Source organism: Monodon monoceros, unplaced genomic scaffold, assembly GCF_005190385.1.
Source record: "Monodon monoceros isolate NGI ecotype Baffin Bay Population unplaced genomic scaffold, NGI_Narwhal_1 Super_Scaffold_2, whole genome shotgun sequence".
Lineage (NCBI taxonomy): Eukaryota > Metazoa > Chordata > Mammalia > Artiodactyla > Monodontidae > Monodon > Monodon monoceros.
In genome coordinates this window covers 86813308-86838696 of record NW_021703776.1, presented here as the reverse complement: position 1 = coordinate 86838696, position 25389 = coordinate 86813308, and the positions used below count along the sequence as shown (strand labels likewise).

Genomic DNA, 25389 nt, shown 5'->3' with positions numbered 1-25389 from the left:
AAAAAAAAAAAAAAAAAAAAAAAAAGAATCTGCCTGCCAATTCAGGAGACACGGGTTCGAGCCCTGGTCTGGGAAGACTCCACATGCCACGGAGCAACTAAGCCCATGCGCCACAACTACTGAGCCTGCACTCTAGAGCCCGCGAGCCATAACTACTGAAGCCCGCGTGCCCTAGAGCCCATGCTCTGCAGCAAGAGAAGCCACCGCAATGAGAAGCCCACGCACCGCAATGAAAGAGTAGTCCCCGCTTGCCGCAACTAGCGAAAGCCCGCGCGCAGCAACGAAGACCCAACACAGCCAAATAAATAAATAATGAACATACCGTTAATAAATCTTCTAACAGTTTAAATGCTTCACTTCACATCCAGCAATCCTAAAGACCTAGAATTCACTTCGAGTTTACCTGGTGTTATCCCTGAAGTATTATTGTTAGAGAATTCTTCTCAGGTAAAGATCGAGTTTAAGGAATAATCCGCAAACCAAGGAAGTCTGTCCCACATATTTGAGTTCAGATGGATAGTTAGCTACTTGCGTTCTCAAAGCAAATTCGTATAATGTATATTATTTCTCAGCATATTAAGATACCTCTGTGTATAATAAAAGACATTCTTAACGTATTGATGTTTTGGTTTTACTCACCTTTGCCCATTTTTGGAAACAGAAATGGAAAGTGAGGATAGCTTTGCTGAAGGAAGAGAGATGGCTGACGCTGGTGTATGTACAGGCATGTGTGTATGTGTGGACCCAGGAGTCCTCAGCATTCTTTGCCCTCCACACACTCTTCCTTCAAAAACGTGAACACAATGACAGCTAAAATATTCTGGCAAGTTTAGGTTTATGGATGTGCCATGAGTTAAGTTTGGTAAACAGCTCCACTTAATATTTTTATAGGTCAAGAATCGTAAGAGTATCACAAAATTGAAACAACATCAGGGTCCCATGGCCCAAGATGCTAGAAATCTTCTAGCACCAAGATAAATTTTACTTTCCAGCCATTAAAATATTTCTTCTTCAATCCCAATCCCAAATCCAGAGATTCAGGCCTGAAGCTTAGTTCCGTAGCCCGCTTCAAATAATTGTCTTCCAGGTAATTTAATATTAATTTCACTGGTTTTTTTTTAACAGTGTAATTGCTACCTGATAAGGACTGAACCTTATTCTAATTTCATGTTTAATTGAATTAAATATACTCTACGGTTTATATGAAGAAGAAGAAGGAAAAAACTCCTAGTGCCACAGGTTTGTGTCATGATACTTTCAAAGAAATCCTTGAGTCAGCATAGTGCAGTGCAAAGATACCTACTAGTCCAGTCCCAGATTTTCTAATTCCCCATCTCTTTGCTCATCAATTCACAATGAAAGACTTTGTACGCTTTCTGTAACCAGTATCCTTGTAAACATAACACCTTTCTCATCCTCCCTTCCCCACCCATGTTTTCTTTCCAGAGGAAACTGGGGCAGGCGTTAATAAACATCTATCCTGGTTATTCTTTGATCCTCCCCAGATCCATTCTCTGTTCTCCTCTGCTCTGTTCTTTGTACTGGGACGCTGGCCTCTGTGAACTGTGTCACCCTCTGACCAGTGGGAGGCACCAGCAGTAGACCAGATTGTGGGAGGAGAGAGCTGCCAGGGTGTTTATTCCCTCCCACTCACTCACTGCCTCAATGTGGTTCTATCAGTGGCCTCATCACCAGAACTACAGCTGTGATTGGGTTGGGCAGTCCCCTCTTGACTCCAGCTGTCAACCAGGCTCTGGAAATAGGGTTGACTTCCCCTGCTGTTCAGGCTGGGGATTACAACAGCCCCCTCTGTCCCTAGTCCCTGGGGGAGTCTCAACATCCCTCGCTGGCTCCTCTAACTCTGCCTATATCTCTATAAATAGTTCCTTTATTGAAAAGCCTCTACACAATAAAGTTGGGTATGCTCTCTATTTCTTGCTGAGCCCCTGGCTAATATAGCCTCCGACCTTCAAGTTTTCAGCAGTCCATGACACAGTGACAGATTTAGGGATCACAGTCATTTCTCTGAGCCTGGAATCAAGTAAGCACCTGTGCAAACAGAGACATCACATTTCCCTCTGAGCACTCCCAATGCTCAGAGGGAAATGATGTCAGAAATTTAGAAAAAAAGAAGAAAAATAGACATGTTTGTCTGAAGCACACTGTGCCATTTGATCTAGAAGCTCACAGAAAAATATACTTGCATCTTTTAGGGTCAAGAATGGTATTTTCTGGGAACTGAAACAGAATTGGGGAAAATCTGGTCATTTGTGTAGCTATTGGTATATATATCAATTAGCTATGGCCCCCCAAATTCTGTGTGACAAACCACCCCAAAGCTCAGTACCTTAGAATAATAATCATTTAATCTCACAAAGCTGCAGGTCAGCTGGGCAGTGGCTCTTCACCCTCCTTAGATGGATGACTAATTAAGACGTGCTCTTCTTATGGTGAAGACAGAGGTACAAGAGGCAAGCCCAACCACTCAAGCACATTTCAAGTCCCTGTTTATGTCACATCTGCCAAAGCAAGTCACATGTCCAAGCCCAAGGTCAAGGGGTGAAAGGGAGAAGGTGTAAATATTTTTGACAATAATCTACCACAGCAGGTAAACTACAGGAAAGTCACTCAAAGGCAGGCTACAATTTGTTCAGTTAAAGGGAGGAGAATTTTGGTTTCAGTTTTCCTCATTCATCACAGGTGAACTAGAGTGACTTTTTAAAATAGGCTAAATTTCTTGGCATCTAGAAAGTTTCTTATTAACAGAGATGATATTGCCCTAGAAATAGAGGCATTTGGAGGTTTCAGATATTAAGCAAATGTTATTGTTATGGAGGTTTCATTATCTGTTCATGACTAAACTGGGATTGCCAGACTTGAGACCTGAATCTAGCCTTGTCCATTTTTTTTTTTCTTGCAAGGTTCAGATCCCAAAAGAATTACTCTCATTCTGAATCCTGGGCTGAGAATCAGCACATCCCACTGAATATCCCTGTTTGTGATTCCACAATCTGGATAGCCAAAAAGAGGTAAAAGGATCCAAAATGAATACTTTCTTATCTACACAGGCTTTCCTTAATTAGTGACTAATTTGCACTTTAACTGAGGTTTATTCAATTTGGAAGGGGTTAAAGTTGAAGATTCTAACAGCTCTCGCCAGTTTAGTATCTACTAATCTTTCTTAGCCCAAGGAGAGGGGAAAAAGTGCTTCCCTTGCATAGGATTGAAAAGGAGCAAAAAGTCCTTAGTTATCTTGGTCATCTTTGGGAAGGAAAGAATTGTTTAAAATGGTGAGCCCAGCAAAGAAAACAGCTAGAAGATCTTCAAGAAATCTCCATTATGCTCCCAGCACAGTGTGTGAAGCCAATGAGTGTTTATAAATAAGTTAATTTCAAAAGAAACATTAGCTTGGGATTCTAGCTGTCGAGGGACAGTATAGAAATTCAGAGTAGAGAGATACCAATATAGTTTGCAGTCATGACAAACCATGTAGATCAGATGATACTGGGACTGGACTTGAATAAGTTGGTTTGAATAAAGAAAAAGGAAAATGCACTGGGAGACAGCATGAGTAAAGTTTGGAGTTATGAATAAACATGATACATGGGGTAGTCTGTAGGGGGTAGTGAGGAGACCATCTTGATCAAAATGGGGAAGCAGTCATGAATTAAGTGGGTTAGAGATTGTACTGCCAGATCGTGAGGGGCTTAATAGGTGAAGGCCATTTCAATGTTATGTGGTGGATATTAGAAGCTGTTGGATTTCTTGGTGGGGAGATTATTTAGTGCAAACATCTCCAGTTGTCACAACAGGCTGGTTTTCCTTATGATGCTAGGACAGATTTTGACTTGATAGTAATGATTGTGGTGGATGAAAAAGGAAATGATTCACATGTATTTTAACTTCTTTACAAATTCCTGAATCATAGGAAGAGTCTCTAGCCTTTTCCCATGGTTTTTGTTGGCAGCAGCTGTATGTTCCCATGGGAACACACATACTTACCTATCCAAACCTTCCTCTTTTATTTATGCCCTCAGCTTCTGTTCACTTGGATGTTTTCATCTTTTCTATGGAGCATATTCACATATAAGCTTAGGGCACAGCCCATTTTTCTTTTGCAACTGAGGATTCATTCTGAATATTTTCAAATGTATAAAACTCCAGGTAGGGCTTCCCTGGTGGCGCAGTGGTTGGGGGTTCGCCTGCCGATGCGGGGGACGCGGGTTCGTGTCCCGGTCCGGGAGGATCCCACGTGCTGTGGAGCGGCTGGGCCCGTGAGCCATGGCCGCTGAGCCTGCGCGTCCGGAGCGGCGGGAGAGGCCACAACAGTGAGAGGCCCGCGTACCACAAAAAAAAAAAAAAACTCCAGGTAAAACTCCAAACCAAATATGATGGGAGGAGGCATTTGGATAGACCATGGAGTGATAACATCACTTTGAACACCATCTGTGGTAAACATTTTAGCTTTCTTCAGTGACCAGATAAAGGAAAGATGGCTCAGAGTGCTTCTTCGGTGGCTAATTCTGGAAAGCCTTTGCTAAATTTTAATCCAAAATAGGAAGACTCTCCCTCCCTCGTGTTCAAGAAGCTTGCAGTGCTGGGGGTGACACTGCCCTTTTCATCTCCTGGAGAGAAGTTCTCCTCTGACCATAACAGCAAATCAGTAAACACTCACTGAACTCTTTACTCATAGAGGACACACTAATTTCTATGTTACTTTATTCCTTGCCAAATTCCAATGGCTTGAAATCCAAAATAGATGAAGTTAAATAAGAGCAGTTGTATATTTTCAAGAAACTCTTGAGTTTGGTTACTGGATGTTTTCTAAGATATTGCTTTCCTTAGTTTATACCAAAAACATCTATTGAGCTAGCTTCTAGACTAAGTGCTGGTGATTCAGACATGAATAACACTTCCTCTGGAGTGTTTCAGGTAAGACAAATACATAATAAGCTATAATTAAATTTAATAAGTCCTTCAACAGAAGTGCACAAGTTCTGTGGGAATGCTGAAGAGAACAATTCCGTGGTTCCAGGGTGGCCTTCACAGAGCAGAAGGCATTTGGGCAAGTCTCAAAGGGTGAGCAGGGCCTCCCTAAGTGGAGTAAGAGCACTTCAGGCAGAGAAGAGAATGAATAAAAGCACCAGTACATCAAACTGCAGTGCTGGCTGTTATTTCTTTTCATTCCAGATGACACAAGTCAGGAATCCAGGGAGAGACAAGTGTCTGGGAGGCTGCCCTCCTCAAGGATGGTCTTCTCAGCTCAGCCCTGCTGCAAGCAGAAATTTCACGACTGCAGAATCAGGCTGGTTAAATCATAAGGGTAGGACTTCCTGGGGAGCAAAATATTTGCAAACACTTTCGTGGAAATGGGACAATGGACTCAAAATTACTGCAGGTTTTCCAGACTGTCCAGAAACATGATTTCTGGAGGAGGAGCCATACTCTTCTAGAAGGAATCTAAGGGAAATGCCACAAGGTTTTAAGAACCTCAGGTGGTCCCAGCCTCCTTCCATGGTCCCAGGAATGCTTCCTTGTGGTTTTCCTGACCATGTATTCTTCACTTTACTAAGCTATGAGTTCACTCCCTGTATTGTTTTCCTAGGGCTACCATAACAAGTTACCACAGGCGTGGCTGAAAACAACAGAAATTTATTCTCTCACAGTTCAGGACGCCAGAGGTCTGAAAATCAAGGTGTCAGCAGGATTGGTTCCTTCTGAAGACACTGAGGGAGAATCTGTTCCATGCCTTTCCCCTAGCTTCTGGTAATTACCAGCAATCCTTGGCCCTTATAGATGCAGCACTCCAGCCTCTGCCTCCATCTTCAAAACGCCTCCTTCCCTGTGTCTCTGTGTGTCTTAAAGCTCCCTCTCCCCTCTCTTTATATGGATACTAGTCATTAGTTTGGGGCCCATCCTAAATCCTGGATGATCTCATCCCAAGATTCTTAATTACATCTGCAAAGATCCTATTTTCAAGCAAGGTCATATTCACAGGTTCCAGGAATTAGAACTTGGACATACCTTTTGGGGGAGCAGTATTCAACTCACTATGTCCCCCCTTTCGTTGCCCACATCCGGTGGCTTCTGAGCACTTGTAGCTGGGTTGTTAGACCTTGTCCAGAAACTGGATACTGGGATGGAAAGACACAGTACCGTAGCTCCCGTTGGCAAGGAGTAAAACAAAGGTCCAGATTATCCAGAGTTTTCTTACTAGAATCTTTGACCAGAGGCACATCAAAGATGTGAGCTCTACCTGCAAAAGGTCCAGAGTAAAAATTTTTTCTGGAGAAAGGTGGGGCTACTTAAAACACACCTTTTTTGCTTTTTACAGTCTGTGGTTGTCATATGTTCATCCTTTTGTGAATGGGAACAGATTATTTACAACACTAACAGTTAAATGGAATGTTGGGTTCTGATCCCTTAGCTAATAGGTAGCTGCAGGGTCCACCAGAGCCAAGAGGCTCAGCGAGGAGGACTAGTTCACAACATTTATTGAGGGTAGAAGGGTTAGCCAATTGCTTCCTGAAAAATCCCAGATCAGTTTTTGTAGAGCAACAAAATTTCAAACTTTCAAAATGGATTGAGTAAAGCTACTTCTACCTTACTTTCCCACAAATCACTTTTCTCTCTTTGCTTATAGCATATTCCCAAGAATCTTGGAATTCAGGATGACTTTGCCAAGAAAATTTTATTTCTTAGCTAATTACTATATAATGTCTTCCTGGAGTAAAACTACAGGTTGGGGGTCATAAATAAAGCCTGCTAAACCTTGGTCAAATCTAATTTCCCCTACTCCATGCCTGCATGCAACAGCTGAACATGGCTGGAGAAAGACCCAACCTTGCTGACTGCTCTCACTTTATATTATGATCACTAAGCTCAAGTGGGCCTTTGGTGCTACTTGGCCATCTCTCTCCATTTCTCTCATCTATTCCCAATCCTGAATGACTGTTCCATGACTTCTCTCTTCTCAATCCTCCAACAACTCTTCCTCCTCAATTCTCAAATATCAGCTAACTTCCTTGCTTCTGTGAAAAATATTGCAATTCAGAAGAGAATTTCTACACACTCCCCCACTCTCTACATGGCCATAGCTTCTGCCTTCTCTCGATGAACATGTGCTCCTAAGGAAGCCCCCTCCAGTTGTGCACTGATCCCATGTTCCCTCTCATTTACTAAGGATATCTGTACTTTTCCCGCTTTTTCCTGCCTCATCAGTTTTTCCCTCTTGACTGGATCAGTCCCATCAACATGCAAATGTGCTGCAACCTTTCCCATTTTACACACACGCGCACACACACACACACACACACTCTCTCTCTCTCTCTCTCTCTCTCTCTCTTACACCCCTCCCTTTTGAGCCCCACATCTCCCTCCAGCCACTGTTCAGTTTCTCCACAACAAAACTGTTTGAAAAAGTTACTCTCTTCTTCCTGCTAGGAGCACTTTTTAAACTTGCCTTCCACGACTCCACTCTCTTTTTCACCAGCCTCTCCAAAGTCTCCTTTCCTGGTTTCTTCTCATTTCCTTGACCTCTAAATGTTGGAATGCTTTAGAGCTTTGGACACCTTTTCTCTCTAACCTCACTCGCTTTTGGGGTGATGCTGGATCATTTCACGCTGTGGCCGCCCCACCTGTATCCCTTCAAGACTCGCCTGTACACACAGAAGGCTGCTTGCTGGCAACCTTTCTTCTGAGTCTCCCTGGGTTAGGGGAGGGGTTAATGGCCCCCGGGGCGAGGGGCTCTCCTGTGAGGAAGCTGGAAGTGCTGGAGAGTTAATGCCCCCAGAGCAGCCCTCAACCGAAGATGGACGGTAGTTTGGTGGATAATTAACCTAGCTTTCCAATCCCTCAGTTAGGATACCTGTTACGGAGCCCAAGCTCGCTCTGCTCACTGCACAACAGGCCAATAAATTGGGAGACGAGTTGTTGGGGCAAGGAATAACGACTTGAGTCAGAAAGCCCGCAGACCAAGAAGATGGCAGATTAGTGTCTCAAAAATACCGTCTTCTCTCAGTCCGAATTCGGGCTCCTTTTATACAGAGGAAAGGGGGAGGGGCCCACCGGCATGCCAACCAATGGCTGAGCGGGACTGCTAACGGTCACTTGCTAACAGTTGCTCCGTAACAGTTGCTCACTAACGGTCGCTCGTTTGGGAGAGGGGCCCACTGCGATGCCGACCAATGGCTGAGCAGGACTGCCTGCCCCGCCCCTATTACATTCCTTGGCAGCCTGTTCGACATTCTCTCCCAGAATTCCACAATGGGACAAATTTCAGTTGCCGACAGAGATGACTTCTTTCGTAATGCACATTTTATTGATTCTCTTCCTTTTCCTGTCTCACTTTTCTTCTCTACTGGTAATTCTTGAACTCTCCTCACAGATAAACTACTTGCGCTCAAATTCTTGTCAGGGTCTGCTTCTAGACAAGTAGACAAACTAAGACAAGTACTGTCTATATGCCCGTGACCACCACACTTACATCTCCGGTCCAAACATCTCCCAGCTTCCAGAATCACTGTTCAGTAGCCTTCCCTCACAGCTGTGTGTGGGTGCCTAATAGCCGTGTCACACTTCATGTGTCCCTAAGTGAGCTCCTGGTTTCCCCTCCAAACCTGCACTTCTCAAGCTGAGGTCAGTTTGATGCCACTCCTTTCACATGCACGTATAACCCAACAACGACGTCTGTTGGCTCCATCTTCAACATAGGTGCAAATCTTACCTCTCGTCTACCTGTTGGCCCTCACCCAAGCTACCTTGCCTCAATTATTGAGATAATTTCTAAACTGTTTTTTCTCTTGGTCTCTTGCCCCATTAAAGTTTCTTTTCCTCACAGCAGCCACGAGGATCCTCTTAAACCATAGTCAGATCATGTCACTCCTCTGCTCAAAACTTGCCAATGACTTCATCTCAGAGCAAAAGCCAAAGCCCATCGTATGGCATATAAAGCCCTATATGGTCTGCTGCCTGTCTTTCCCTCTGACCTCATCTCCTACCACTCCCGTGCTGTTTCTGTTGTAGGATCATTCGTTGCCTGTGCCCCTAAACATGCTCTTCCTAGGGCCTTTGCACTTTTTCTCCTGCAACCTGGAACATTTTTATTCCAAATATCTGCATGGTTTGCTTCTTTACTTCTTTAAAGTCTCTACTGAAATATCACCTTATTTAGAAGGGTCTTCTCTGTGTGGTATGAGGTGCATGTTCTCTGATCACGACCTTGCGCAGCTCTGCTTTCTCCTGCATGCTGCTTTTCTCAGACTCCTATGTTAGCTGGCTTCTGGTCAGATTCAGTCAACTCACAAGCTTGGAGAGTTGGAGGAGGGAAGAGAGAGGGATATTTTCTCCTGTCTCAGCCTGCACCTCCAGGCAGCAGCGTGTCTCTCCTATGGCTCCAGTTCCCTTTGAACTAGCTTCTAGCTTCTTCCAGGGCACTCCAGCCTCCAGGATCTGATAGCACAGTATTTTTTGTCCCTCCGTCATAGGAATGGTAGTGGCTTCCATCTGTTGCTGATTTCTGGGTTCCTTTACTCTTACTTATTTGGCCTCTCAGGCCTTCATATCCATGTAACCAATTCTTTGTATTAAATTTCTCTCTTTTAAAATACTCAGAACTATTTCTATTTTATCCATTGAATCCTGATTGACAGCTTGTATCAGTTTCAGTCCCCAAAGGAACTTTGTAATTTGAAGAGAGTTTAATAAAAAGGACTATTTACATAGGTGAGACTATTTACATAGGTGGGAAGAGGGAAGGGGGGGGGAACAATATGGGGTAGGAGAAAAAAGGGTCATTATGGGATTATATGAAATCATCTGTGTGAAGTTTTTGAAAAGTATGAAGCACTGTAGGGACTTCCCTGGTGGTCCACTGGCTGGGACTCCACACTCGCAATGCAGGGAGCCCGCGTTCGATCCCTGGTCAGGAATTAGATCCCACATGCCACAACTAAAGATCCCGTGTGCTGTGCAGCCAAATAAATAAATATTTTTAAAAAGAAAATTATGAAGCACTATAGAATTGTAAAAATCTTTCATTCAAAAAAAAGTAAATAAATACAAATATATAAATACTGGACTGTAATAAGAAATCATATGTTCTGGAGATTTAATTAATATATTCTGAAAAATAGTTTTGAGTCTAGCATGTTGGGAAGTTAACAGAGACTAACACTGGTGAGTTATATGGCTCGTGGGTCATTTTTGTTAAGAAAACTACAGCATATGTCTTTTCTATGGTGTTTTGTTGTTGCTATACTCTGCTGCTAGAGGGGTTTCCATGATTTGATGTTTTGGGCCTTAGTCTGACATCTGTATGCCAATGCACTGCATTTAATTTTTCACTTACTTAACAAGAATTTTTATATTGTGATAGGCTAGAATGGAGAAAATTAATCTAACAAGATGGAATTTAACAGACATCCTTTACTCAGATCTAGAACAACAAACAGCTGTCCAAGATCTGGGTGGGGGAGAGATGATTTAACAGTATCACATGGAAAAAAAAAAAAGGCTCAGGGGTTTCCGTTGGCTAGAAGCTGAATATGAGTCAATGGCAAGTTGTGGCTTCTTAACAAAACATAGCAAAAACAAAACCCTAAAGAAATCTTAGCTTGGAAAAACAGAATTGTAGTATATAGGCCAAGGTGAAGAAACCTTTTTGTTTCTCCTTCACTAATCAGCCCATACCTGGGGAACTGAGTACTGCTTCAGGCATTGCATCATAGAGGAACAGCATCAAGCCACAGGGGTCCAGAAGAAGGGGATGGGAAGGTACAAGGCTCAGACCATCCACCTGAAGCGTGTCCGCAGGAATGGCGAATATAGTGATGGGTATATCTGCGCTGGGCAGGGAGATTCAAGGAGGGAGTGTGTAAGAGATAAATTACTTACTCTGTGCCCCTCCCTTCTATAGAAAAATGATAGAAAGGGAACTTAATATTGAGTGTCTACTCTGTGCCAGGAAGTGATAACCACTTTACACGTGCTGTCACATTACTTCCCTGCACCAACTCTCTAAGACAATTATCGATATGTTTTCAACACCTTAGCAGCATTCTAATGACTCTCTTCCATTTGAAGATCAAGTATATGCTTGCTAATATGAGCATAGTCTTTTGATACTGGGCTCCAGTATTCAACGTGAAGGTTAAGCAATCAACTTCAGAAGAAGGCCCTTTGTTTCCAGGATCTGACACAGTGGTGTACCATTCACTTTCTGTACTCAGACCAGGAGCAGACTGGGACAGGGCCGGAGATGGACTTCAAGGAAAGAGGGATTTATTGGAGGATGCCAAATCCAGAAGCAGTGCCTGAGTAAGAGACACCTGCTTCCTTCCACCTCAGCTGTTGCTGGCTGGTGGACAGAGACCGATCTTTAGGGCTCTCTCTGTTTGCCAGGTCGTTCCCATCCGAGTGGTATGGTACAGCCAGTCACCCCCCACCCCCCCACCCCTTCAGTGCTCTGCTTCGGCAATTACCTGCCCACTGGCTCCTTAGCAGATTCTTACTCCCACTTGCTCTGTCTTGAGACTCGGTTTAAAAACAACTTGAAAATCATATTCAGGAAATTCTTTGAAAAATACTAGGGAAAGTATTTGAATTTCAATCAGTCACTCCTATGCCTCCATATGAAGTATAAATCCTGCTCCATGCTGTCCAGGACTCTCCAGGTACAAGTCAAACATGTTTTTTTCAGGCTTAGTTTTCCATGACATCCCTACGTGGATGTACTGTTTGCCGTTACAGTCCTTGTTTCACCTAAATTGAATTTCTCATCCCTAGTAACACACCACTGTGCCTCTTCCTGTCGTTCTACTTGGAAAGACTTCTTTTTATATATCTTTCAAAATCATACTCAGCATTTCAAGTCCTTTTAAATATCACCTGCTTCATGAAAGCTGCTTTGACCAGCACCCCCCATATCATGGGTGAGGTTTTCCCTTCACTGAGCTCCAGACTTCATGGCTAAGACCTTTGTATGGCCCTTATGTCACTACTTCTCAACTTCTAAGACCAGTTCACATATTATGGTATGCAGATTGAATATATTTTGTTACCTGTGTTTGTAAAAACAGAATGCTTAGCGGTTTCACTTGCATAATGGCTCATTGTAGCCCATGTCCTAAATGGAAAAAACAACTCAAAGAACTAGAAGGTAGCAACACAATTTTGCACTTCAACACTTTTTCAACTGGTCGTTTGAACCATTTATAATTGATAATGTACAATGAGGGAACCGCTCTATTTTTCTTTTACCTTTGCCTTCAAAAACACTGTTGGCTCTCCCTTCACTCTTCCTTGGAGATACCACGGGCAGATCCAATGGCTCCCCGTTCACTTTCTATTCACGGTTGGGTATTAAATAGTCTGATTTTTCAGGTATTAAAAGGTATACTCTCCAGCCAGAAAATTCAAATTGTCATCCATTTCAAAGTGTTTCCCCTCCCTCAGCTTAGAACTGATTTTGGGTTTGAGGATTTACCAGTGGGAAAAGATATGTGGTCTATTCTTTCACTCCCCTTGCTCTTTGCTTTCTCCTCTCGCAGCTTGTCCTGGCAAGGGCACCTGGAGCCATTCCTAATAAACTCCTGGAATAGCTCCTCAAAGTTTGGGAAAAAAGGATGCCTACAGTAAATGAGGTGGAGATGATGGAAATTCCTTGGCAGAGGAAGGGGTCAAAGGCACAGAAAGGCGGGCCTATTAGAACTGACTTATTTGTGCAACAGCAGAGAATCACCAGATGACTATGTTTCTCAGGAAGGTGAGTGAACACTCTCTTCACTAAAGTAAGAAGTGATGCTTCATGAGGGAGACACTAGAATCTTAACAAACTCAGTGTTTTCTGTCCTCTGTAGGCCATGGTTGTAGTTCAAGTAGGAAATACTGCTGGGAAAACTGGGCTCCCTGGTATCAGGGGGGATGATAGAACTCTGGAGTAGAAGAAGCAAGTTGAGAGCATATAATTGTCAGAGCGAAGGTAGGATTGGTGGAATTAATTTGCTGTGTTAATTGATACAATAAGTCTAAAAGGAAGACAGGTTGGTGCGATTATCCTCATGGATAACAAGGTCAGAGTGACGAGCAAGGGGACTTGAACCACAGGAATCTGTGCCAAAGACTAACAAACCATGGTATCCTAGGAACAAGCTATAAAGGCAGGCAATTGCTTGATTTATATATCCAAGAAAGATCTTGAGTCAGTCAGTACCACAATGGAAAATCATGGTCTCTTGTCCAGTTTCAAGAGTTGAGGCAGTTTTCAGACTCAGAATCCATTGATTGAAGAGCCATGTCCCCTTGAAGAAAGTCCCTGAAACACCATAGCAAGTAGTTATCATAGCTATGAGCAATCCTTCCTCAAAAGGGCCTGCAGACATTTACCAGATTAACTACACACTGGGGAAAGTGAATATTCAGGTATTTTGAAGGCTGTGGATAAGTCAACATGAATACCAAGCAACCCAAAATAGCATCAGCCTCCTTATTAGAGTGGGGATGATTAGAGAACAATTGGTATATGGAGTCCTACCCCAAGTCAGGGGGCTGTGGAATATTTAACAACTGGAAGAACCCTCACATTGGTTCTCTGTGGAGTGAATCTTTATAGTAGGAAAGGCTAAGTGGAAACCCCTAAAAGTCCTCCCTGATCCCCATCCCTGGGCAAAGATAGTAAATTGAAAGGACATCCTGCAGTGATTCATGTCACCCTCAACCACTTCAAGGATGCAGGAATGATGCTCTCCATAGTACCCCATTCAGTGCACCAGTTTGATCATCACTTAAAGTATATAGATCATGGATGATAATGATGGACCTTGATTGCCTGGACATTCTGGTCACTGGTCCACTATATTGATGACACCATGCCAGTTGGACCTGGTAACAAAAAGTGGCAAGAGCTTTGAATGCCTAATTAAGAAATGTGCACCTCAGGTGATAGGAAATAAACCCTACAAAGATTCAGGAACCTGACAGATCTGTGGAACTTTTAGAGGTACAATGGTCTAGACCAGTGGCTGGCAAACTATGGCCTGTGTCTATTTTGTATGGTCCACAAGCTAAGAATGGTTTTTAAAAATCAAAAGAAGAATATTTTGTGATGTGAAAAATATTTGAAATTAAGGGTTAGTATATGTCAATGAAGTTCTATTGTAACACAGTCACACTCTTTCACTTATGTATTATCTATGGATACATTTGAGTTTCAACAGCAGAGTTGAAAAGTTGCAACAGAGACCATATGTGGAACTCTCGTCACTTCATGCTTATCACTCAATGAGTCATAACCCACTCAAAACAGTGTTACAAATGCTAAGCATTTTGTTATACCATTTTATTTTATTTTATTTTGTTCTATTTTACGTTACCAGACATGTTTTCACATCTAAACAAGAAAAGTGGACTTCAAATGTTGCACTTTTAAATCACTGGTGGAGGGTGGTTGGTTTGTTATTGAATTATATTTATTAGGCAATGACACTATAACTGTGCTAAAATAACACAAGATATGTCAACATTTCCAGGTTAAGCACTCATCACAATACCCCAAACTCACAGGAAAGCAACAGTCGGAAAAATTAGGAAATTTAAAATAGAATACCTCATTATAGCAGAATTTCTTCACAAGAATTAAAAATGTAAATGAGGCTGCAAAGAAAGTGAGTTTCTGAGTGGCTCACTTGTTAGCAAGCAAGGAAAGCCATTTACCGATGGCAAGTTAATTAAATTGTGTTTGATCATAGAAGCTGAATAAATGTGTCCAGAGAAAATAAACCTGTTTAAGATGATCAGCCTTTTGGTATGAACAGTTGTTCGGAGTTGAGGACCTTGGTAGCAACATCAATAGTTAGTTTAAAAAAAAAAAAAAGTTAATGGTTCTGAGTATTCTTCCTTATATCTTCATGAATTGACAAGATGGTACTGATGCTGGTCAGCTGTTGTTTACTTGGATGTGTCAATGCCAAGTTTGAAGTGACTGAACAACTGGCTTCTATGAACAGTCTGTGTTGAGCTACAAGCAAGAATATTTTCAAAGAAGTTGAGAAAATTTCGAATTTAGTACAACCTGAAGTGGAATCTGCTAAGATGTATACAACTCCTGGTGATAAAAATTGGTGTGGAGCAGGAAAAGGCTTAGTTGGACAAATTTACAAAGCTTGTGGAAAAGAAGGATATTAAAGACTGTGATTATTCTTTGTGTGATTCATCAGCAGATACTTCAAAGGCAATATTTGAATCTATCATGAGTTATTGAACCAATACTGTAAAAAAAAATTAACTTTATTCACTCTTGTATACTTACACAACTTCAGTTCTATTAATTTTTGTCAGCAATAGAAGCTGAATATCCTGACTTGCTCAACTAAACAGCAGTTTGATAGCTTAGCAATGGTAAAGTTTGACTGTGGTTTTTTTTCTCAGCTTGAAATTTTTCTGAACAAGAAAAACTACCCTCATCCACTATTTAACCCTGAATGACTCTGGGAATTTTTTGCTAATTTTTAGGTGGGAAGTGGTATTAAGAATTCTTATCAGGGGCTTCCCTGGTGGCGCAGTGGTTGAGAATCTGCCTGCTCATGCAGGGGACAGGGGTTCGAGCCCTGGTCTGGGAGGATCCCACATGCCGTGGAGCGGCTGAGCCCGTGAGCCATGGCCGCTGAGCCTGCACGTCCAGAGCCTGTGCCCCGCAGCAGGAGAGGCCACAGCAGTGAGAGGCCTGTGCACCGCAAAAAAAAAAAGAAAAAGAAAAGAAATGTAGAATCCACTACGTAAGGAATGAAAAATTCTCTAGAAATCCTCTACCCTTCAGGGAGTAGAGAAGGGAACCCTTCTGGTTCAGCCAACGACCCAACTGACTGAGAACAGTGTGGTCAAGAGCAGAGCTACCCAGGAAGCAGAGGTACAGGAATTGCAAACTTCCCAGGAGAAGGATGGGAAAGTAGAGTAATTAACTTCCAAAAACTTTTACAAACTCAGAAAGGAGGAAAGAGGTGATGGAGTTTGAAGGGTACAGAAACTTGCCTGAGATCAAAGGAAGTCAAATTGCCTAAAGTCAGGGTTCTTCTTTCATAGGCCACACATTCCTTTAAGAATTATTTTTTTTTAATGAGAGAAAGTAAATAAGTATTCACAAGCATAGAATTTTGCATTTGATTTCAGAGCCTCCCCAAAGCCTGGGATCCACGAGCACTATGTTAAGAACTCCTGGATGAAAATCTTCCTTACAGAAAGTTCACGGTGGAAAATAAATGGCAGGGAAGGTAAGAAGGGCAATTCTGAGTGTGGTTTGCCCATTTCAGGCAACGAGCGCATAGCAACATCATAGATGCTTTCTTGCCCTAGGAGGATATACGTGAAACTGTAAAGTACCACGTTAAGGGGAGATTTTTCCCAATGGCCATGTGTTGGAGCAGTCACTGAAATGTTGAAAGCAGCTACTTAACTTGAGAAAGCCAAGTATTTGAAACTAGCTCAGCCAGATCCCAGCTGTCATCTCCACTCCACCCCCTGCAATCACCATTAGTGATTTTTCAACATTCAAACCAATTCAACCAACATTTTGTAGACAATGTGTTGGGAAGTGTGGGAGATGGAAAATATTATTGAAACATGGACTCTAACACAGGGATGTTCATCTCCAAGTGGAGAATGTGAATGGTGCTTGCAACAACCTGGCCCTGGATTCTTTGACCTTCAACTTTATTGTCTTCAGGACATTTTTAGAAGCACACAACCATGGCTACTCCTTTGGTATTGATACTTAATACTCCTCTGTCATCAAGATTTCAAACTCTGAAATTCTGTTAGGCCACAAACTCTTATTTTTCTGTCTTTCTCATACCTACTAATTTTTCTTTTAACCTCACATGAACTCCAGACCCCTTGAATGCTCATACCCGAGTATTCAGGTATGAGTATTCAGCTCTGTCTTGGTTTCACTTGCCTCTTCCTAGCTTGGATACCGTGGACATCTGAAGTGACCAAGGACCACCAGGTGGCAGCAGAGTCTCAACTAAACTGTCCACCAACTTGGGCACCAAGTCAGGTATGGTCATTGTTATTTATAATGGGAGCCTCAAGTTTGAAGGGGAAGTGGAATTAAACAAAGGATAGAGCATACAGGGAGATCAGGCAGCAGGGGACAAGAAGATCTTGATCCTCATGTAAGTATAAACCAGAGAAGTGGCTAGACCCAAGCAATGGGGGAGATGGCAGGGTTCTCCCAGGTTCGTTGTGTGTAACCATTTCATACCTATACACATGGGTAGTCTCCTCCTGCTTTGAAACATCCCTTGCCCAACTGCTCTGAAGCTCTTTCTAGTTAAGGGTTAGTTACTTAATGTCAACAAGCCTCCTGGAATCCTTTGCTCTTAACTGCCTTGCCAATCCCCAGCGCTAGATGGAATCGACCCTCTTGTCTCTCTCCTTCCAGGCGGCCAGGTGCTCCTGCAGAAAGTTACAAAAGTCTACATATTGGATCAACTCTAAGTCCATGATATGTAACCTCAGTGGTAACCTCAAGGCTGCTGAAGTTTCCTCTTTTCATCCTTAGTTAATTCCTTGGGGCATTGCTCATAGAAGCAATTCTAAGCCTTCTCCACTCGCTGAAGTCCCTTTCTGCATTTCAGCTCCTCTACCACAGCAGATGACCTCACATCCTCCTTTGTCTGGAGGACTGGGACCATCCATCCAGTCCTCCTCTGCAGGCCCTCTCCACTGTAGACAGAGCACAGGACCTACAGAGTCCTCCATGGTACATTTCTTGAGCTGAATGGGAAAGACATCAGAAATTTCATCCTTTTCAAGGCAAAGTAAGAAAACAGCTAGCCTACATCTCATCTCAGAATCAACTTACTACTCTGAATGATATGTTACTCTCTTAGTCAGCTCAGGCTGACAAAATAACACAGCCTGGGTGGCTTAATCAATAGACATTTATCCTCACAGTTCTGGAGGCCAGGAAATCCAAGGTCAAGGTGCCAGCCAATTCGGTTCCTGGTGAACATGTTCTTCCTGGTTTGTAGACAGCCACCTTCTCCTTACGTTCGTACATGGTTTTTCCTTGGGTGCATACAGAGCGAGAAAGAGATCTCTCTCTCTCTCCTCTTCTTATAAGGCCACCAATCCCATCATGAGGGCTTCACCTTCATGATCTAATCTAACTCCTGTGGCCTCATCTACAAATACCATCACATTGGGGATTAGGGTCTCAGCATATGAGTTTGGGGTACACAAATATTTAGTCCAGAACAGTTACAAATGTTGATGGCTGGAGTGTTTCCTAACTTAGGACTGGGGTGGCAGCTGTTAAAAATCTCATCTGCAAAGACAGTGCTTTCAAACTTTTCATTGAAAAATTCACAAACTAACATAAAATCTATTCTGTCCAATTTTAATTGACCTTGTTCTTCCTGTGCAATGATTTCTGATTCATTTATTCAGTCATTCAATTAGTAAATACTTAACTGACTTGAGCCAAGACTCCTAACTACTACGTACTGCCAAATACAGACATGTGATGATGAAGCACATTTGTGGCAGATAAAGAATATTTAACAAGAAGAATCATTCATCCAGAATTTGTCAGACTCCCCCTTCAGCACTATGGAAAGAGAATCCATTCACTGGCCCGCAGGCATAGGCCAGTGTGCTCAGCTGGGTGCTCAGTCAAGAGGTAAGTGCCTCAGAATAAAGTTTTTATTATAATCTCTCCCGATATTCAAGTAGTTTTCAAAGGCTTTCTATTTAATGAAAAGATAATGTGTGACTAGCAGATACATGTATGTTCTAGACTGCATGATGGGTACCTCTCTCAGAACAGTCACTTAGAATCCTGCCCCATTTATCCGTTTGTTATGAACTAGATTATTATGGATTATCCCAACTCAGATCACTTCTGAGTAAACTAACAAAGATGAACTTTTAAATTTGCAACACTGTAGACTAGACCTTGGCTTCAAAATGACCTCACCAATGCACTGGCTGGCATCCTCGAAGGTTCAGCTTGATCCTTCTTGTCTCTTAAAGCTATCAGTACTAAATTAAAGACACGTCCAATTTAAACTGTTTTAATTGAATTTAATTAATTTACTCTTGATTTAATATTAAAAATTAATTTATGAGATAATGTATTAATAAATTATTAAAATGAATTCATTCGTTTAATTTATTTTTTGAATTTTTGAATTTTATTTTATTTATTTTTATACAGCAGGTTCTTATTAGTTATCTGTTTTATACATATTAGTGTATATATGTCAATCCTAATCTCCCAGTTCATCCCACCACCACCACCACCTTGCCACTTTCCCCCCTTGGTGTCCATACGTTTGTTCTCTACATCTGTGTCTCAATTTCTGCCCTGCAAACCAGTTCATCTGTACCATTCTTCTAGGTTCCACATATATGAGTTAATATACGATATTTGTTTTTCTCTTTCTGACTTACTTCACTCTGTATGACAGTCTCTAGATCCATCCACGTCTCTACAAATGACCCAGTTTCATTCCTTTTTATGGCTGAGTATATTCCATTGTATATATGTACCACATCTTCTTTATCCATTCGTCTGTCAATCTTCTTTGTGTGTGTGTGTGTGTGTGTGTGTGTGAGTGTGTTTAGTGTGTGTGGTTTTTTTTTGTCAATCTTCTTTATCCATTCATCTGTATCAATTAATTGGTGATATTTACCCAAAACAACTGGGTATAACATAGAACTATAACAGCTATATCAAATATTTGGAGGGTTTTCTCAGCATTACCAAGTCCAAACTTGTACTGCTCGCTGCATGACGAGCCAATAAATTGAGAGACAAATTTCTGGAGCAAGAAGTAGCGACTTTATTCGGAATGCCAGCAGGCTGAGAAGATGGTGGACTAATGTCCCAAAGAACTGTCTTACCCAGGTTTGGATGCTAGTTTCTTTTATAGAACGAAGAGGGGGAGGTGAAGAGGTAAAGTAAAAAAGGCAATAAGTTGTTGCAGATATTTCCTGGTTCTGGCCATACTCCAGAGGGGTTATGTTAATTTCTTCTTTCCTGCAGCGATTCACAGGTGGGCCTGGTCAGGATGTTTCCTGTGAGCTAAACAAAGGTTTTTGGTTTTGTTTTTGTTTTTTTTGCGGTACGCGGGCCTCTCACTGCAGTGGCCTCTCCCACCGCGGAGCACAGGCTCTGGACGCGCAGGCCCAGCGGCCATGGCTCACGGACCCAGCCGCTTTGCGGCAGGTGGCATCTTCCCAGACTGGGGCACGAACCCACGCCCCCTGCATCGGCAGGCGGACTCCCAACCACTGTGCCACCAGGGAAGCCCTAAACAAAGGTATTTTAACTTAATGCTCATTGCATGGGAAGCAGGGTTCCCAGAGATAGGCCATTATGTATATTTTAGGCAACATCCCTTTAGTGACTAACTTGTAGCAAAAGCAATAGAATACAAAGGTTAAAGTAAAAGAAACAGATCCAATATGGAGTCAGATTTGTTCTTCCTTATTACACAAGGATCAGGATGCTCTGTGGTCACAGCATACAGAATTGAGATCTATAAGTGGAAGATATAGGAAGGCAAATTTTACCTCAGCATAAGAAAGACCTCTCTCAACACAAGATTTTTCTGAATACTAGTGGGCAGAAGTGAATTCTGAATACTAGTTGGCAGAAGAGAAGGCTGGGCGTTAGCCAGACTGTGATGTTTGAAGACCTGGAAGACCTTCAGTGCCTCTAAGGCCCCACCAGCATTGATAGCCTGTGAGTCTAGCCTGGCTGGTACCAGGTGAATCTCTTAAATCAGCCCTATCATTTCTGCCACAGCCCAAAATGCACAGCTGCCCTTTAGCCTTGGGGCTCCCTCAGCTGCTGGCTCTGGCCTACCTCATACACAGAAGCAGGGCATAACTCCAGGGAGACAAACCTATCTGTTCAGCAGAGCTTGTAGAGCATGCAGCTGTGAATGTGCCACTTATCCACTGGTAGATTTGCAAGCAGAAGAAGAACAAAGAGTGTTTTGCTCACCATCCAGTTCTACGAATATGAACCCACTGCAGTGGCTGACCAACAGTGCATCCCTTACTTCAGACAGAAGAGACTAAGGCGATAACAGGGTGAAAAACTCTGTGCTCCAGACAGAGGAAATGAAGATGATAACAGGATGCTCTGTGCTTCTGACGAGCAGGCCCCTTAGATAGTTAGATGTATTGTATCTCAGGAAGAACTTTAATGAATCCAGCTTCTTGCATTTTCCCATACATAGTAAAGCACTAAAATCATTGACTTGAGTTACCTGTTCTTCATGACTAGCAGCAATCTTTAACCAAGATGCATACTTGACTGCGCATATTCCCCAGCACCCCCCAAAAAAAAATCATATATGAGCTAGCCTTCCCCCCTACCTCTTCGGAGTACTTTCTCAGAGCTACCAAGAGGCCATAGTCTCCTGGGCTATAGTCCTCAGTAAGAACATGAATATAACTTAACTCACAGCCCTCACATTGTGCGGGGTTTTTTTTCAGTTCACAGGTTCATACTGGATGATGTTACACGGTTGATAGTTAGGATGAAGCAAATATTTAAATCCTTGTCTGGGTGCTTGGCTTCCAGCTTACAGGTAGAAATGAAATAAGTTACGGAACATTAGCACACAACAGTTACAGCAGTATTTTCTGCTTTTGAATATCACCTGTTGGTTTAGAAATAAACCAAGCAAATCTGAAAGAAGCTGCACATCTGAAGTTCTGAAATCAGAGAAGAAAGAAGTAGAGGGGCGTATTTTCCTGAGATCATTCTTTTTCCTCTGAAATCCTAAGCAGAAATTAAGGAATTAGTTCAGGAGTTCAAGGGCCCTTAGAACTAGCTGGTTTCACATTTTTGCCAGGAAGTGGGAAGTGTGGGGTCCAAGAAGAGCTACATCATCTGAGAGGCAGGCAGAAGAGAGGGAGCTTTATTTTGGCACATGTGCAATTATTAATACTTTTGGAAGAGTTGTAGGTTCTAACTTCAATCTATTAACCTGTTTCTGGACTTATAAGAAAATACTCGGTATTTGATTTACTCTGAAGAATATATTTCGGTGATGTGTGTGTTGCTTTATTACAATAACTAACAGGAAAAAGAGGTTGTGAAAAGAAAGAATGAGCTGGGGCTTGTGGATAATTTGATTTTCAGAGGACTGCCGCCTCTGACTCCGCTGCCCTTGCCTTGCTGGGAGAGAGAGCGACAGCCTTGGATCAGAAGCCCAAAGCCCCAGATCCAAAGACAGGGTGAGGAGGATGCATATGCAAAGTCATGGTGTGGGGAACTTGGCCAACCATGTAACAATTGATTAGATTGTATTGATGTTTGGACATGGTAGTGCAAAGTGCAGAGAAACAATACACATAGAAGGCAGTGGGGCTGCTCAAAAAGTGGAACCTCATGACCTTGTTTCTGGTCATGTCTAGAGACTAAGGTCACCAAGACAATAAAAAATAAAAAAGAAAAGGCTGATTTTTTTTAAAAAACAGAAACTAAAAAGTAGTCCTATGTATTTATTGCGTGCTGAATTCTAGGAGAAATATGTAAAAAAAATCAGTAAATATTAATTCCTTTTAAAATTAAAAAAAAACTATTTAAAACCCTGCTTATTGCTATATAAAGGAGTGGCCTGGGACCTTGACAAAACCCTTGGCATTTCTGCGTACTTTGAAAAACATTAATTATATTCTTAATATGCTGTAGAAAGGAATACTCTATTTTTCCATCCCTTTGAGCTTCAGCTTTGCCATTTTGATACATGACCACTGATTTTGTTGAACAGCTCTCCTGATGGGATTGTTTGATGTTTCCTCATGTTTGTATTCAAGTTATACAACTTTGGCAGGGATATCAGAGATGTGATGCTAGCTTCTTCTCATTGCCTCCTAGCAGGTGATACATAATTTCAATTTGTCCTATTACTGATAATGTTAAACTGATCACTTGATTAAGGTGGGGTGGTAGGCAGAATTTTAGGGTGGCCCTATGACCTTGGCCCATGGTGTTGCTGCCATGATTTTGCTTAGTTATATGGCAAAAGGAAGATTATCTGTGGGCCTAGTCTAATCACATCAGCCCTTACAAAGCAGAGTTTTCTCTGGCTGGTAGCAAAAGGGGAAGTCAGAGAAATGCAAAGTGTGACAGGGATTCAACTCCAGGGAGGTCTACCTTGTTGAGTTGGAGAAAACCTGTGGCAAATAACTGTGATTGGCCTCCAGGATCTGAGAGCAGCCCCCAGCTGACAGCCACAGGGAAATGGGGACCTCAGTCCTACAGCTACAAGGAACAGAACTCTGCCAACAACCTGAATGAGTTTGAAGGAAAATTCTTCCCCGAAGCCTCCCCCCGATGAAATTCCAGCCTGGCCAACGCCTTGATTTCAGTCTTGGGAGACCCTGAGCGCAGAACCCAGTTGGATCTGACTTACAGAGCTGTGAAATCGTAAGTGGATGTTGTTTCAAGCCATTTGTGATGATTTGTTACACAGCAGTAGAAAACTAATACCAGAGGTATCTGCCACCTTTCTCCACCGTAAACGAACTCTTTCCCCTTAGTAACTGTTTTAGACAGCTTGGGCTGCTATAACAAGTTACCATGGGCTAGAGGTAACTTAAACAACAGGAATGTATTTCTCATAGTTCTGGAGGCTGCAAAGTCCAAGATCAAGGTGCCAGCAGATCTGGCACTTCCTGATTTGCAGATGGCCATCTGCTCATTGTATCTTCATATGGCAGCGAGGAGAGAGAGAGAGAGAGAGAGAGAGGCGGGGGGGGGGGGGGGGGGGAGGGAGATCTCCTGTGTCTTCTTATAAGGGCACTAATCCCATTCATGAGGGTTCTACCCTCATGACCTAATCCCCTCCCCAAAATCGTACCTCCTAATACCATCACATTAGGAGTTAGAATTTCAACATGTGAATTCCGTAACAAACATTTAATCCATAACAGTAATTAATATAATTTATGATTAGTTGTAGAGTCCTTCATAGAATCACTTCAGCGTAGGTAGGTAGGTAGGTAGGCACCATGGGTTGTAACAATTAAGAGACCTGGTTTCAGTTTTCTCATCTGAAACATCAGAATAAAAATAAAATAAAAATGAACAGACAAAAATTCCTGCTCTCATAGAGCTTACATTCTATTAGGTAGAAACAGAACAAGCAAGCAAGCAAACAACAAATAAATAAAACACATAATATGTTAGGTAAATACATGCTATGGAAAAAAGGAAAACAGAGAGGAGAAAGAGGGAGCCCCAGAGAAGATGGATTAATCTTAAATAGGGTGGGGAAAGAAGGGCTTCCTGAGTAGATGATAAATGAGCAAAGAGCTGAAGACTATGAGGCAGAGAATCACTCATACTATCTGAAGGTAGATAAAGCATCCCAAGCATTGAGAATAACCCGGGCAAAGGCCCGAGGCCACAAACACGGTAACCTGCAACCACCTATCGTGGGTAACTTTTAAACAATGGTCAAAGTCTTCTCCTTGGTCTTTCCATCTCTCTCTAACTGACGTGGGGCCTGACCATTTTGAACCAACAAAAGTGCTGAAAGGCAGCACTTCCCTGGAGTTGCTGGGAAAACTTTTACCCTACTGACAACAAATGAGAAAAAAACAAACTGGATAGAATTTTAAATACAATGTAATCACATTCCACCGTGTAGTACACTCAGGGTGTTTGTTTTCTAAAGTTGAAAGACCAACTGAATGAAAATGACTTCAAGTAAAAATGTTTCTTTGATTTGACTTTCCCCATAGGTGTGTCAAATAAGTGATTGAGTTGGATCCTTGTTATTTTTTTTAATGCTTAAAAAATGTTTAATGTTTACATCTCTGATTGTAAACATGAATTTCCTATTTCAGAAAATACGAAAATTATGTAAGAGAATAACAAACATGAAATTCACTGGTTACCACATAGAAAAAAAAACCTGCTTACATGTTTATTTTGCTAGATAGATTTTTCTTTTATTTTAAGCTTTATTGATTTGATAGTGTAGATAGCTTGTTATAATTTGCATTTTTGGTTACTAGTATGAATAACTTTTCATGTTGTTTATTGGCCAATTTTCATTCACCAACTTTTCTTTTGACATCTTAGATTTTTCTTACTGATTTGAATAAGCTTTTTTGATTGTAAGAAAATTACTCATCTGTTTTCTGTCACATTCATGGCAAATGTTTTTTTCCAAGATTCTTTACAGCCTATTATTTTTGCATGGTTTTTACGTTCAGTTTTATGTTTCACTCTTATACTCATGTGTACTCAATATTAAAGCAAAAAAAAAAGCTTATTTCCAACAGTGTTCACTGATGAGGGTCCTTTCAAATTTTACTGGAAATTATTTTCTACAGGAGCCTCTCTCTAATCTGTACCCC

At 42.0% G+C, this 25389-nt stretch overlaps 2 long non-coding RNA genes across 7 annotated transcripts in view; both read left to right on the top strand.

The window, feature by feature from the left end:
• LOC114901528 overlaps positions 1 to 4300 on the top strand; it is a 25622-nt gene extending 21322 nt beyond the window's left edge. Inside the window, exons 2-3 of the long non-coding RNA XR_003795216.1 lie at positions 1126 to 1239; positions 2922 to 4300. This is a non-coding gene — a long non-coding RNA (uncharacterized LOC114901528). The remainder of the gene's footprint in view (positions 1 to 1125; positions 1240 to 2921) is intronic.
• A 3-nt stretch (positions 4301 to 4303) lies between these two features.
• On the top strand, positions 4304 to 20205 carry LOC114901527. 6 transcript variants are annotated; one of them, XR_003795215.1, is made up of 6 exons: positions 4304 to 5323; positions 12549 to 12763; positions 16162 to 16262; positions 16956 to 17813; positions 18514 to 18676; positions 20146 to 20205. It is a non-coding gene; the product is annotated as an uncharacterized LOC114901527 (long non-coding RNA). The 6 variants fall into 6 exon arrangements; XR_003795211.1 differs by having other exon boundaries at positions 16956 to 18676; XR_003795212.1 differs by lacking the exon at positions 20146 to 20205 and having other exon boundaries at positions 16956 to 17047; positions 17435 to 19059.
• The last annotated feature ends 5184 nt before the right edge of the window (positions 20206 to 25389 follow it).